We start from the raw sequence: 13,772 nt of genomic DNA, 5'->3' as shown, positions 1-13,772 counted from the left end.
CATAAGGAAAATAGCTGGAAATGGTCCCTGTCGGAGGGGCGGCGCTGACCACCGAGGTCACCTGTCATGGTGAGCTGATGTGGCATTGCCACATCAATTAATGAAACCTAGTTGGATTTTTTAATTAAATTTTATTTTACATTTACACAAAATAATTAATTTCATTATATTATGAACTAAAATAATTATGAAAATTGAAAAACAATCCTTCATTATCTTCAAATAATACGCTCATCAACAACATCTTCATCTTCCTTCATCACCATCTTCCTTCAAATTTCTCCTTTCAGATCTGAATCCCAGCCACCACCAACGAACATCACCAACCTCCATCGCTCAAACCACCCTCGTCTATCCCTGAATCTGCCAAGAACGCGCCCCCAAAAACAGCGAACATCAACCTCACCTCCCAAAAACGCGTCGCCACCCCGACCACGTCGCTCGCCACACCCCAGCCCAAAACGGCAACTAGAAATAAGGGGATTGGGCTGGATTTAAAGAGAAATAAGGGGATAGGGCCTTAGATCTGAATAACAAAGGAAGATCTTCTTATTCTTATGGGATATGGAGGTTTTGCTTATCTACTTTGATGGTTCTATGAAAAAAGCTTCAAACTTTGCTCTTGTGGTTTTTTTTTTCTTCTTCAGATCCGGAGTTTAAGTGTAGGGAGGCACAACGATGGAGGTTCATCGGTATGAAGTTTTGTGGGTTATTTTCTGTATTTGGGATTTTTGGGTTGTAATTTCTGGATTTGGGGTTTGAGAGTAGTGGTGTTGTGGGGGTGGTGGGGTTGCGGTTTGGATTGTGGGGGTGGTGAGAGAGTTGAACTTCATGGATCTAATCTAAGCTCTTCTATTATATGCACTATCTGGTAGAGCAAATGCATGCTATTGTATTTAATTAAATTTCACTTGGTAATTGTAGTATTTCAGCAACTTTTGGGGTGTTTGTGTTTCAGGAGGAAGAAGATTAATGAACACTATTTTCTGGATTAAATACGTTGAGAACATTGATTTTCTTATTTTTTGGTTTTCTGGGCATTGATGAGCATGAATATGATGAAATCTTGGATGAAAATAAAAAGAATATGAAGAAAATGGTAAAATGATGAAGATTCAGGGTTTTCTATAATCTTAACTAATGAGAGTTGGTGTGTTTTGGGATTAGATGGGTTAGATTAGGTTAGGATAATTAGTGGATTGTTAGGGGTTAATTTAGAATTTAGTAAATTACTTATTTTTAAATGAAAAAAAAAATGTGACTCATCCTCATTAATTGACGTGGCGAAGGGCCACGTCAGTCCACCGGCACATGTGGCTACGGTGGTCAACGCCACCACTCCGGCAGGGATGAAAACCAGCTATTTTTCTTATGTTCAAGGACTCTTTCCAGCTTTTACTCCGGTGAGGGATGAAAACCAGCACTCGCTGAAAGTTCAGGGACGAAAAACATATTTAACCCTATTTTTAATCGCACGGGGGTTATTCATGTATTTTTTTCTCAAATTTGTTTTTTTTAATGTTTATTAAAACAAAATTTATTATGAATTAAAAAAAATTAATTTTAGATATCTATTTATAATCTATAATCTATCTATAATCTATTTATAATCTATAATCTATAATCTATCTATCTATAATCTATAATCTATATAAAAGCAAAGTTTTTGTAGCTTGGAGGGCAACTTTATCATTCAATATTTAATTGTACATCACTCTCAAATTAAGCATGGGTATATATAGGCAAAAAAGCTACTTATTTTCTGTTAGATTTGATCAGGACCGTTGATTGCACCTGCAATGTTGTGGGCATCCATCATATGTTTATTCATTTTCCTCTTCCACATTCAGCAGTTACAGATTCTCATAAACCTCTTGGGCTTCAACAACCTTCTCACCTTCCAATGAATTTACTTCATGCTCACATGGGCACTCCTAAGATCAAACAGGTTTGCATGTTTCTTCCTCTTTCACCCACCTCTCCAGCTTCAACAATCTCCCTATAAAATATTTTCAACAAGCTTTCCTCACAAAGAGAAACAAGATTCTACCAACCTGCACCACCTACGCCAATTTCAACATCAAGGTATGACTCAGTCATTTATGCTTTAGTCATTTGATTATATTTAGATTCCTATCTCAATAATCCTTCTTATTGATACTGATTGTTTCTTGGAGCATGCAGCCACTCTTCTTCTGCCTGCGCTCCTAGCCTCTGCAATTGCTCTTCCCAACCTATCAATTTTACTCCCAAGGTATTATCGCTTCTTTCTCTTTATCCCTACATCTCATTTCGAAGTTATCATCTTTTCCAGCAATTGCATTCTTTTGTTTTGGATTTATCTATTTCATTTTTTAACTTTCAGCTTGCTGAATTACTCTTTTTCCTTGGCATTTAATCATGTTTTCATACCCTACTCTCAAGGAAGGAAGTCGTGGTTTACTTAGGTATCACCTTAATGATCTTTGATAATTTTCTTTATTCATTTTCTTATATTTAGGTACCAATGTCTTTCCTTTCTTTACTTGGTTTCCTTTATTTTCTCTCAAAACCAATTTTTGGTTTTACTTAGAAAAGTTTATTTCTTTGCAATTGAAATAAGTCCAATAACATTAAATTATGTTGCACTGATTTGCTAACTTCATCTTCTTTTTCTTTTTCAAATGCATTTTAATCTGCTCAAACTTTGTTCATGCATTATTAATAGATTATGCTTGGTCAGGTGATAGAGAAGCTCAAAAATTCAGGCAGCGACGGAACTTAGTAGATTATTATGCAGTAAGAAGAGGTACGATTTGGAAGAAACTGGAGTGATGGTTCTATGATTTATTTGAAAATTATGAAGCCATTGAAGCTGCTCTCTATGCTCACTCTATCCTTACCTTTGGCAATGAAAGGTTGGTTCACTCACCCTCAATATTCAATGTAAACTTCATTCATGTCCAAAATACCTCCGGTATCAAGAAGTTAAGAGTACATAAAAGAACAATTTATTACCAAAAACAATTGTTTGCTCATTAGCAGAATTAGAGGATTTAAAAAACAACAAACATAAAAAAAATCATAAACCTTTTACAGCCCCATGATTAGTTTTTTCTGGTGAGACTAAGGAACATGTTCTTGGTATGGGACTAAGGAACATGTTCTTGGTAGGTAATAAAGCTTGCAATTGGTTATTAGTGGAATTTAGTACTATACCATCATGATTCTTTCAGCAATAGTATTGTATGAAACACAAGACATAATGTAAATTCCTTATTATATATAAATGCTTTAAGAAGTTTAATTTGCATTTGGTGAAACCTATAAAACCTGGAGGGTAAAATTATCCTTCTATTAACCATGACTCATTAATATATTTTTTACCATGTATATTTTTGTAATTGTGTATATTATTTTATAGGAGATCAATCATGATCGTTCGTTAGTTTTCATCTTGACCGTTCTTTGTAACCTTAATTAAAAAACCAATTAGGAGTTAGATAGAAATGTAACCTTCAATAATGAATTTAAATGTCAATTCAAATTGCCAATTCATCATTAAAAACAAAGACCTAAATCCATGAGGCAAAAAACTTTTCACATCCCCAACTCCATAAAACATGTGTAACATTTACATAAATTTAATATCTACAAATGCATTATATTCTTATGAGTATAAAATAAAAATTAAAAATAAACAATCTCATTATAAAATTTTAAAAAAGAAAAATTTATTAGAATTATGCTTCATTTTATTCGTGGATAAACAAATATCGAATACATATTACTTATATATATTAATTTAAATTATAAAAATAAAAATATAAAAAAAGACATATATAGTTACAAATTATGAATTTGAAAAGTACAAAAACGAAAAATATATTAAAATGCTATTAAAATAAGTCTTAAAACTTAATATTGTGCATTGATATCATTTAGGAGTTATGTAGAAACTCAAAAGGTAAAAATCTTAAAGTTTGAATTTAAATCCAACTTCAAAGTGCATAATCATGACACAATTCAACAATTAAATTCATGAGGTAAAAAAATTTACAATTCTACACTTCTATTTACATGTGATTACTATTATATATAATTTATAAAATAAAAAATTATTCTTAACATGTTACTTCATTTTATTTGAGAAATAAAATATAAAATTGAACTAAAAATTAATTTCCAATTTTAATGTAAAATTAAAAATAAATAGAAATGTTTCTAAAATTCATCTAAAGAAGTTTTCTTTGATTTACCAAAAAAAAGGTGGTTACATATTATGAACTAATGTCATTAAGTAGTTCTTCATTTCTAATGACTTGCTATATAAATGACTGAGATTGTTCATCCATCTCGATGTATGTATGAACTTCGTGCTCTTTGAAAAAAAATCTCTCACATAAACTATTTATCAATCCAAATATTCATCAAAATTTGACATTGTTTCTCAGCTTTTAATGTTGTTGCATGTGCCCAAACCTTAAAAATATATTTTACATTCTTTAAGAAAGATGACTTACAGATAAAGCTCGCACGCATAATTTATTTAGTTATGATCTTCTTCCAACCACACAAGTAAGTGTAGTTCATATCAATATTAAATTTCATATTACTAATTATCAATTACAATCTTTCAAAATTCACCCTTTTGTCATAACTTACAATTCTACCAGAGAATCATATCCTTGAAGCAATGGAGCCTCTACAAGCATTCAAGAAATTAATATTACTAATGGTATGTTTCAAATAAAAAATCATCAAAATAAATTTTAGTTATATTGTGTCAGATTTCAATTAATTATAATGCAATAGTTTTTTACACTACTACTTATAATGTTGTTGTAGATTTAAAACTTACTACTCTTCCGATGCACACACAAAAAAAGATTTAAAACTTACTACTGAGGAGCAAATAAAAAATTTTATTTTAAAAAATAATCACTTTATTCCAAAGCAACAACAGGTCATTAGTCGCTCCCCAAAATGACTCAAATTGATAGATCCTCAATACCAACTTCTCAAAATAAGCTTATTATGGATGAATTATGTTATGATAGACAAGATCTAACAACATAGCGTGTACATCTTCATCTCAACATAACGGAATATAAAAGTGTTTATGACACAATCATATCATCAATTAATTATGATAAATGGGTATAATTTGTTTCCTATGGTTATGGCGGAACAAAGACAATTTTCATTTGGAGAGCATTAATCGCAACTATAAGATCAAAGGACGAAGAACTCACAAGCATTATTTTCAAGTTGTAGACTGAACACTCAGAGATATTATAATATTTACTAATAAGCAGAGTTCCAACCAATGTAACACCCCGATTTCCAGGTGTCACTTTAGTAACCAAAATAAACTTTACGCGGAAAACAGGTAATTTTTTTTCGTTTGATTCCTTTCAAATCAAGCAATAGAAAATAAAGACATAGCCCAACCACTAAACTAACTAATATACATCAAATATAAACATGTACAGCCTCAGCTGCACTCCCATGTCACGCGCACTTGCAGTGACTCCAAAGTAGTGTGCCCGCAGGCAAATATATACAGGACCAGAACTGTAAGTGAGAAAATTATAAGTACAATCCACCAAAAGAAAGTCGGCCTCAAAATGGCCTAAGCAAAGACCCCTATGGTCCGACTGACTCACTGTGATCCCTCAGTAAGAGAACCACACGAAAGGTCATGCGTCGGGAACCTACCCTGTCCCAAAAGCAAAACGAATCAGAGCTCTACACAAAGTATGACGCCTGCCTGAACCTACCCTCCCAGTACTGTTCACATAACCGAGTCCACAGCGAACTAAAGTTGGCAAGTTGGAGCTCAGCTCCATGCGTCGTAGAACTCTCTCCGTCAGACGTCCACGCTCGTCAGTACGGTCCTCCAACTCAAACCTGATTCCCCCCGTGGGAGAGACCATCGAAACCCAGTCCACCGTCGACATCTGGCAGCAGGCCGACCGCCCAAACACAAACATGAAACCAAAGCCAAGGCGCTAGGGTCAACTCACGAAAATAAGTAAATATACACTCAACATGTGATAAGGGTATAGGTATATATGTTGTTATTTATACATATAGATAATCCTAGCATGTCATTGGCTCTAACAATGCTTCAATAAATCAAACAGCATACAATCCCAGTCAGTATGAATGTATGCGTGAAATGCAATCATGATCCGGATTGTGACGCGTTCCCGTTCGCCACAAGTGAAGCATTCCCGTTCTTCACTATGGATGAACCATTCCCGTTATTCATCCTGGATGAACCATTCCCGTTATTCATCCTTGGTGAACCATTCCCGTTATTCACCGTATGATGAACCATTCCCGTTATTCATCATTAATACATTGGTGAACCATTCCCGTTATTCACCAAAAGATGCACAGGTGAACCATTCCCGTTATTCACCCGATTGATGCAATATGGTTAGCCAAACATCGAATCGTCCTCACCACATAAGTGTTTAGCTCAAACCCAAACTCAAAACAAACCCAAGAGTTAGTGTCGGTCAATACAACACAACTCGGAGTTAGTGTCGGTCAATACAACACAACTCCCACCACAAAACCCACAAACAAAGCCAGAGTCAGTGTCGGTCAATACAACACGACTCGGAGTTAGTGTCGGTCAATACAACACAACTCCCACCACAATAGAACCCAAGGGTTTAGTGTCGGTCAATACAACACAACCCCAACAACAAGAGTACTTAAAGTACTTGGTGACTTTCAATCATCACCGTAGCTCACCTCAGTGGCTTTCCCCAAAACCAAACCCACAACAGAAGTCGACTTTTCTCCGTCTTTCGTAAATATTTTCCCCTTCAGTTCTCCTATGCTTAAACGTTAATAAAAATTGTTTCAATTCGAATTAGTCAAGTTATGAGTTTATTTCTCAAAGTCTAAGTTTCCCAAGTCTTTATTTTTCGAAAGTCTAATCATTCTAAATTTCCAAAAACCAACCACCCAAAAGAAGTTTCCCGGGGAAAGTCTAAGTAAACCAACGAATACCAACAAATGGCTAAGTCTCAAACCCCTCGTTTGGACTTGCCTAGGGTTGTTCATCCAACCCGAAAACACCAACTTTAACCAGTTCAGAGATTCCCCACTCCGAAATCGCGTCAAAACGCACAATCCATCAATATCACAACATCACAAGTTATGGAAAAACATCATAACATCAACTTATCATCATAATCAACATCAGATAAAACATAAGTCGAATTTATCGACGCCTATCATGCAGTCATAGCTAATATGTAAGTTGCCCTAACCTTAGGTGCTTTCCTTACTAAATGCGACTCAAATCAAATCCAATCATATATTTGCTTTCCCGTGTTGGCTCACTTCCGTTTGTTCTTTGGCTTCGTCGTCAAGCACTTCCGTCCTTCGTACCCTTCACAAGTTCACATACTAAACCTTAGCCTCTAAAGTCACATCTAAAGTTCCAGAACAAACTTAGCCAATCATTCTAGCTCACTTAGGCTAAATGCACAAACTTTATGTTTCAAGGACTAAAGTCCAAAGATAAAATATTTGTGTTTTAAAGAAATGTCCTTAAAAAAACACATTTCGCAAACAACTCCTCAACTTTTAAATAATTTAACCCTAGTCCCTTGATAAGCACATAATCACGAAAAGGTCCTCACATCAAAAGTAAGTTCTTTTTCAACCCTCAATCTTTAATAAATTTATCAAACAAACCCCAAGACTTTTAAAACTCCGGTTTAACCCAAAACTTCTCAGCCTCTTGTGCTTTAATCCTAAAGTTTTCCCACAATAAACTTTTAGTCCTCAAACTTAACTTATGATTTTCACTAAACAAAAACAAGTTTCAGAATTGATTTTCCAAACCCAAAACACATGTCATAGGCTCGGCCACGACTACATAAATATGTATAAATTTTCCTTTTTCCCCAAATCACTTCTAAATCCATTTTTAACATTTAAACACAACTAATCAAGACTTAAATTAAAGCTCTTAAAATCCCAAAATCACTTAACTAAAAAAAACAACTTTTAAGAAAATTAAATGGTGAAATCCATAGATCCGATGATGGGGGATAACATTTGTAAAAGCACTTTGGATGGAAGTCATTTTTTTTTAAAAGCATAACAAATCAAAACTCAACTTTACCCATTAAAAACATGATAAAAGGAGAAGAGACTTTACCATAGAATAGGAAGATGAAGACATGGTGCTGCACAAGAGAGAAATCACGTGAGGGAGGGAAGAGGGACCATTATGTGCGTTTTGGGTGCTGGAATGTGAGGAGAAGAAATTAGCATGGTGGTTATTGTTTCATGAAGGAAGAAGAAAAAGAAGAATAAAAGAAGTGGAAAAGAAGAAGAAGAAAAATGTGATCTGTAGAAGAAGAAAGAAAATGAGAAAGAAAGAGGAAAAGAAGGTGGTGTGCGTCGGTTTGTTGCTGCCAGGGAAAGAAAAACGTGAAGGAGAAAAGGAAAGTAAAAGTATGGAAGAAAGGAAATGAATAAATATTGAAGTCTGGTGGTGATGCTTCTGAGAGAGAGAACGTGAGTGAGGGAGGATAAGGACGGATGGTTTAGATATTTAGGGAGAAGATATTTTAAAACTAGTACGAATTGATTTAGACACCGAATGATTTAACTCATAGAGTTAAGAGAAAAATATAGGGGTGATATATTATTATCCCAAAAATTAAGAGGAACTCTATGAAATGATAAAATATAAATTTGGATCACTTTGGGCAAAATAAAACGATCCATCGACAAGAAAATGAGTAAAAACTGAGCTAAAGAATAACTGTTAGACAATTAGAACAAATATGACGTTGTCATATTATGCAATTAATCTAAGTATCGATCCAAGAAAGGGCGATACTTGCATCGGGTTCATTTAAGTGAGAAAATGGCTTGAACGCAGTATGCTTCAAAATATACCGCAAAACTACTTTTTGCAATTGATGTCGGATGAGAAAACTTCCTTCTGAAGAAAGATTGGAAACGTCGAAACAAATCTGGTAACGCGGACGGAAACTTCGTTAGAAGTCCTGAATAGAAAAAGTCTTCATCCAGTGCTTGAATCTAGGGTTTCGAAGCAAGGAAATTAGCGTCGTCGGACTTCCGAAAAGTGAATACTATCGTGCGTACAGTTCAGGGTTCCGAAATGAAACGCTGGTCGAAGAAAAAATAAAGAGAATCTTTAAATTTTCCAAGGATTCGAAATCTCACTTAATACGTTGCTCTAAAAGCGAAATTAGCCTATTCTGGACACTCTCGCCATAAGTCAGGTGTGCAGACGACTCGCACTAACTCCTAAAACGACTACGCAACATTCCTCCAGCAATTCCTGCACTTTCTTCTTCATTAATCTTCCTCAAACATCAAACTCTTGTCACGCTTACCCTGATTCTACGCGTGAGTCGGAAATTAACTTGTTCTGTAAATCCAGGTCTTACAACCAACTTTTCGAAGGAGAAGTTGATATTTAGGTTGAAAAGTTGTTGTTGTGGGATGACAAGAGCAATTGGAAGTTTCAACCTCCATGAAAATATTGTATCACAATTTTCAAGGAAAAAAAAATTAATTCAAAACAAAAAGCTAAAACCAGCTGAACTAGATAATGAAACAGAAACATCAAAATTGGCTTGCACCATATATGGAGGAGGTCGAGCCCGGGCTAGAGGAAGCTCCCGGGAGGTTAGGCGCATACGAGGTATTTGTTGTCACCAAAGATGGTTGCAATGCAGCAACGCGTCACAACAAAGAACCTAATGAAGCGGCATGCCGGTGACATAATATTTTATTTTGATCCTCTCGAATGGAGTAGAAAAGAGACATGAAGATAGTTGCACTACCAACATCAGCCAAGGTAAAATAAAAAATGACAGATAAAACTCTACATATAGGTAATACAATCCACTATATTACCAAGGCAACACGAAAACGACAAGGGTTGTAAAACAAGACAAGTTAAAAGTGTGTGGTGTGTCGTCGCAAGGGAGACAAGACACCGCAAACACACTAAATTCATCACAATGCCACGACCAAACAAAAAAAACACATTTCTTACAAAAAACTTCAAAAATTCTAATATAATTAATACAAAAATATATTTTAGAAAATAACGTAAAAATATAAAAACACACAAATTAAATAAAAATGAATATTCCCCGTGCATCGCAAAAAACTAGTAAGCAAACAAAAATTTGCCTTCTATTTCAAGTTATGAATGTATTTGTTTTTCTTTTGCAGAAGCGCAATAATTTTATTTTTTATGGTTTTTTTTTCCTTACTTTTTTTGAGTTTTGAGGAAAAATGTATTTACCACTGCGTTGCATAAGAAGCATTTGTCTATGTTTACTATCACTTAAATACTCTCAAGTTTTTTTCCAAACAAATTATGCCTTTAAAAGCTGATATGATAATAGTAAAGTAGCAAAAAGTCTTCTATTACCGCAATGCAAAGGTTCTATTAATTCATCAGTGTGTATTTTTTATCATTTTCAAGTAAGTCCATCATATAGCACATGTCCTTAATGTGTCATATAGAACTTCATATACTTTTTTTAAGTTTGGAAATGAATTAGCACCTTTGTAAAATTTAGCAATGACCTTAGATAATATTCACTTTTTTATAACATGTAACTTCTCAAGTGCTTGGTGTCTTGCTAAGTCCGTAGGCATGTCTTTCCCTGGTAGTGATGAAGATGCCATTCGAGGGTTGGTTGAAGTTATTAAAGAGAATTTTCCTTCTAAGTGCTAGGAAGGTTGTTTCCTCCTTTGGGTTGTTGTTTTGGATTTTCTAGGGTGGTTTGTTACTTTTTATTTTCCCCATCTTGTGGGATTGTATCCATCTTTTTTTATCAATGAATAACTCTTTTGCTCTCAAAAAAAAAAACTTCTCAAAACCTGTGTTATTTTTGTTACATTTAAAAAAATAAATTTTATGAATTATAAGCATAAAATTAAATTTAGATAAAGAAATTATAAATTTGAAAGATTTTTTACTGTGAAAAAATATGAAAAGAAAAATCCTATTTGTAAACCTTGAAAAATTAGGAAGACTCAATTATACATCGAAATTGTTCAATATAAAGTAGGATCGAATCAAGAGAAAATCAATACAAAATCAAATAGTAAGTTATAGCACATTTACACATTCTAAGCTAAAACATACATAATGATTAAAAGTTTGAGCCTATATTCAATGCAAATACGTCAACACAGACTATACGAAGTGCACATTTTGAATGAGCGGTGTTATTAATACATATAGTTGTAGGGAAACTGGTTAGTGAAAAAATTATTTTTTGGGTGATATCATATTTAGTATTAAAACCACCACATGTATTAGTATTATTGTTAATTAATAAACAATTAATACTTCTCTAGATCAAAACATATTAATTATGTCCTATAGATTCTCTATCTTATATGGAAAACTCATTGACAAAAAACACGATGGTATGATTAATTGAATTAAAAATCATTTAAATTTGTACTTATATAATTGCAGGGCAAAAGGATAATGAGAAGGTTATTTTCTGCATTGATATAATATTAAATCCACCATCTTTATATTTTATGGATTAATATTAATATTATTTATTACTAATAATTCAAGAAACCAAAACTAACTTTTTGTGCCCTATGGAATTTCCTAACTCATATGAACCAAAAATGATAAACAATTTTTATATATTTTGAGGTAAATAAAAGAAGGATATAGCATGACGTTAATGGGAGGATTGAAATCGTCAAATAGAATTTCAAGGGGAAGGGATAGTGAGAATGTCATCTTTGCATCGATATCATATTTAATATTACAATGTCCTCCTTCAACTTATGTGCCTTTATTATCTGTTTGCATGACTCTCACTCAAATCCTACGACAATCATGTACTTTGCAATTCCCTAATTGATATTAATTCATAATAAGAAACCACTAAATTATATACTTAAACACATTTAAATGACACAATTGGATAGGAAAGAGTTTTTGCAGTTGAGTCAATTGATTTAGCATTAAGACTGGTAATATTGATTTGCAGTTTAAGAAATATAATTGTAAAGATTGTCATAGAAACACGATGGTATGAATTCCCTGATAGTAGCTAGCAGCATAAGCAAAAATTTCAACCCACACTTGAGTGATTAAGTCCCACATCGCTTTTTACCTCCTAACTTTCATCCTCATTTAACTTTCTTATATGGGAAAGACAAATAAGTAGATATATAAGTATATTGGAATCAGAAATCACCGAATAACCTGAATGTAGGATAACAAATGAGAGATGTTATAAGTAGCTTTCATATTGTGAGGGATGTTTTGTCTAATTCCACTGTCTAGCTTTTGGCCTTTGTGGCTCCGATATGTTTAGTATCCACTACAAATTTGAGCTTCTGGTTTGCAGCCTCATATATTTTGTGTTTTTGTCCTTTATACTTAAGATTTTTATTTTATATTAATAATGTTTTTATCAATTTTCCCTTTTGTCTTATTTATTTTAAAAATAACATTGTTAATTTCTAAATTAGTTGATTTTCGAATTGGTATCAATTTTACAAACAAAATGAAATTCATTTTAAGAATACTAATTTGTTTTTGTAAATTCTATAAAATAGTAAGCACATATATGTAGAAGTGTAAAGGTTTTTTGCCCATGAGTTGTATTCTTTAGTTTTAGGTCATTATTAAGAGCTTTGAAGTGGGATATAAATTCAATCTTTTATGTTTTAAATTTTTCATCTTTTACATAACTCCTAATTAAAAACCAATATAAATTCATAGAATATAACCACTATTTTTATGCTAATATTTTAAATTCTTTATTTTTGTGTTATCATTAGGCACTTTAAAGTGAGATTTAAATTCAATCTTTAAAATTTATATTTTCTAACTTTTATAAAACCCCAAAAGGATGTTAATGAGTTTTATTTATAACTGTGTTTTTCTCTCCTATGCTAAATAATTTACTTTTGGGTGTTTTATTGGATAATAGTTGCTGATAGTGACTAAGCATGTCAATGGAACATTTTTAAATATAAAAACAGTCATTTTATTCTATTTTTATTTGTAAATATAAGAATTTAAACCTTAAAAGAAAATAAGACTAATATCCTTCAATTTTTTGTCTAGAAAATATCAATAGTAAAAAAAATGAAAATAATAAATCATTTATTATGAAAATCTAACTTTAGGTAAGAAATTCTTTTGTCATATGATCATTCAAACAAAGATTTTCCCATACTCCTATAGGGCTATTAAGAACTCGAAGAGATGTAGAAAACAAAGATTTCTTGTGCATACAAATGCGAACCAAAAAAGAGATGACATTACTTACTTGAATGAATAAAAGCATATTCCAATATGAATATGAGGGACAAAGCTATGTGCAACTTTAGATCTTATAAAATAAAGAAGGGAGTATGAGAAGGAAAGTATTGTTTAAGTTCCACCAAGATTTACAACATTCCCCACTATTAAAATTTGCAGTCTCCAAAATGCCACTGCAAAGCACCTAGCAGTCTAGAACAATGAGGGAAAATTATAAATTGGATTCAATTCAAATTGAGACAAAAAATTAATATCGAGAAATAAATAAATAAAATTAAAAAACATTAATAGTATTTTATTGCTCATAGGAGAAGAGGGTGACATAGAAGATGAACAAAGGGATGAATTAATCACAAATCATACACAACTGAGCCAACCTCGTCCAAAAATGCGATTAAAAGAGGGTTCTTACCAAGACTAAAGAGGAGGATCAGTGATGTTGCCTAATAAC

The 13,772-nt window shown here is 32.9% G+C and overlaps 1 long non-coding RNA gene across 1 annotated transcript; it reads right to left on the bottom strand.

Moving 5' to 3' along the window:
• Positions 1 to 5,424: 5,424 nt before the first annotated feature.
• On the bottom strand, positions 5,425 to 8,542 carry LOC130745135 (uncharacterized). The gene is made up of 3 exons (XR_009021546.1): positions 8,174 to 8,542; positions 7,275 to 7,396; positions 5,425 to 5,942 (listed from the first exon to the last, which is right to left on the bottom strand). It is a non-coding gene; the product is annotated as an uncharacterized LOC130745135 (long non-coding RNA).
• Between the last annotated feature and the right edge of the window lie 5,230 nt (positions 8,543 to 13,772).

The sequence above is a fragment of the Lotus japonicus genome, chromosome 3 (genome assembly GCF_012489685.1).
Source record: "Lotus japonicus ecotype B-129 chromosome 3, LjGifu_v1.2".
Lineage (NCBI taxonomy): Eukaryota > Viridiplantae > Streptophyta > Magnoliopsida > Fabales > Fabaceae > Lotus > Lotus japonicus.
The sequence above is the reverse complement of the archived record's forward strand: the minus strand, read 5'-3'. Positions and strand labels throughout refer to the sequence as shown.